This window comes from Pristiophorus japonicus, chromosome 9, assembly GCF_044704955.1.
Source record: "Pristiophorus japonicus isolate sPriJap1 chromosome 9, sPriJap1.hap1, whole genome shotgun sequence".
Classification (NCBI taxonomy): domain Eukaryota; kingdom Metazoa; phylum Chordata; class Chondrichthyes; family Pristiophoridae; genus Pristiophorus; species Pristiophorus japonicus.
Window position 1 is genome coordinate 198,396,746 of NC_091985.1, and position 2,655 is coordinate 198,399,400.

The following is a 2,655-nucleotide window of genomic DNA, read 5'->3' on the forward strand; positions in this document are numbered from 1 at the left end:
ATCTCATCACCGAGATCATGCAGAAAACAAGCGCAGGCAGCGGAAAGAGCGTGCGGCAAACCTGTCCCACCCACCCTTTCCTTCAACAACTATCTGTCCCACCTGTGACAGAGACTGTGGTTCAACCACCTAAGAACTCACTTTTAGAGTGGAAGCAAGTCTTCCTCGATTCCGAGGGACTGCCTATGATGATGATGAAGATCTACTCCATCTCAACCATTCAAAATTTTCAACGCCTCTATCAAATTTCCTCTCAACCTTTTCTGCACTAAGGAGAACAACTTAGGAGAAAACAGGCCATTCGGCCCAACTAATCCAAGCCGAAATTTATGCTTCACTCGAGCCTCCTCCCATCTTTTCTCTCCTAAACAAATCTCAGCTGACACTCCAGTGCAGGGCTGAAGGTGCGCTGCACTGTTGGAAGTGCCAAATTTCAAATCAGACGTTAAAGCGAGACCCCATCCGATCTGTAAAGTTCACGTAAAAGATCCCATGGCACTATTTCAAAGAAGAACCGGAGAGTTATCCCGGGTGTCCCGGTCAATATTTATCCGTCAATCAACATAACAAAAACAGATTATCCTGTCATTATCACGTTGATGTTTGTAGAAGCTTGCTGTGCGCAAATTGGCTGCCACATTCCGACATTACAACAGTGACTATAGTCCAAGTACGTCATTGGCTGTAAAGCGCTTTGAAATCGATGCTGGTAGTGAAAGGCGCTATAGAAATCCAATCTTTCTTTCTTTAAATGTAGGGGATATTATTAAGATGTTTGCAGATGATTCAAAAATTGGCTGTGGGGTTGAATCATAGAATCATAGAAAAATTACAATACAGAAGGAGGCCATTTGGCCCAGCGTGTCCGTGCCGGTTGAGAAAGAGCTACCCAGCCTAATCCCACCTTCCAGCACTTGGTCCATAGCCCTGTAGATTACAACGGTTTAAGTGCACATCCAAGTTCTTTGTAAATGTGATGATAGTTGATGTCTACCACACTTTCAGGCAGTGAGTTCCAGACCCGGACAACCCTCTGGGTGAATACATTTTTCCTCAGCTCCCCTATAATCCTTCTACCAACTACTTGAAATCTATGCCCCCTGCTTATTGACCCCTCTGGTAAAGGAAATATGTCCTTCCTATCTACTCTATTTCTCAACCTCCTCAGTTCCAAAGAAAACAACCGGAGCCTATCCAATCTTTCCTCATAGCTATAATTCTCCAGTCCAGGCAGCATCCTCGTAAATCTCCTCTGCACCCCCTCCAGTGCAATCGCATCTTTCCTGTAATGTGGTGATCAGAACTGCACGCAGTACTCTAGCTGTGGTCTAACTAGTGCTTTGTACAGTTCAAGCATAACCTCCTTGCTCTTGTATTCTATGCCTCGACTAATAAAGGCAAGTATCCCGTACGTCTTCTCAACCATCTTATCTACCTGGCCTGCTGCCTTCAGGGATCTTTGGCATGCACTCCAAGGTCCCTTTGTTCGTCTACACTTCTCTGTGTACTACCATTTAATGTTTATTCCCTTGCCTTGTTAGCCCTCCCGAAATGCATTACCTCACACATCGACAGATTGAACAGTTTGAAGAATGGCATTTCTTGCCCAGTTTTTGAAGTTCAGCATATTAATATATTCCATGGGCTTCAGACTGAACTTTCTGAAGCTGCCAATTGGCAAAGAAAATGTTGTACAATATAACGGAATAAAACAATGTTGCTAATATCATGTATCCAACATGTTTACTGCTTGTACTATTACATATGATGTGCCACCAGAGGGCACTACTATGGGAAATTTGTACAGCAACTGCTTGGTCACTAAGGTGTGCCACCAGAGGGCACTGCAGTAGGAGACTTGTAGCTTACCTGTACAGGTGTGCCTGGCCGAGTATGAAAGGCAGGCCACCAGGTGTGATCCTCAATCTGGAGTTATCAATAAAGGACTAAGGTCACTACAGTTCAAGTACAACACATTGCCCCATGGAGTCATTATCAGAGTATCTAAAGACATAACAATTAATATCTTTCATCACGACATTATTAGCTTTAGCTAAAAACTAGTGAAGGAATAATTGTTTGATACAAACGGATGAATACCAGGTTGTAAACCTGTGTAATGTTGAATACATCCAGTAATAGAGCATCAGGATTTATTATGAGGGTCTCTGTTCCAAGTCCCTGTGTCGGCCGTTGCTTTTCTCAATGAAGACAACACCCAATTTACACGAGAAAGCTGTGACATTAGAAAATACCCTCGATTTAAAAGAATAATTGGGCTGTGACAAATCTTTATGAAACACGAATGAGCTCAGCGTGAAAGGCACGTCTTTGTGGTGTTGTCTGAAAGAGGGAACTGAGAATTTTGCTTTGAAAGCAACGCCCGATTAGGGACTTGAACCCTCGACCCTCAGATATAAAAGTCTGATGCCCTACCGACTGAGCTATCCGGGCGCATGGTAATGGCAACAGCACCCTTCAAGGGCTGATATTGGGCTTTACATCGTTCTGCTTCAGCACCAATCCCGTCTGAACAGCACCTTTCTCTCACACACCCACACTTCACAAATACTCGCTCGTTACAGACCCTCCGTCCACTGGAAGCAGTTTCTCTTTATTTACTCTAAAACAACATTCGGTAGCCTGAGAAGAAGA

The 2,655-nt window shown here is 43.9% G+C and overlaps 1 non-coding gene across 1 annotated transcript; it reads right to left on the minus strand.

Moving 5' to 3' along the window:
• Window positions 1-2,380: 2,380 nt before the first annotated feature.
• On the minus strand, window positions 2,381-2,454 carry trnak-uuu (transfer RNA lysine (anticodon UUU)). Its single transcript has one exon. It is a non-coding gene; the product is annotated as a tRNA-Lys (tRNA).
• Window positions 2,455-2,655: the final 201 nt, after the last annotated feature.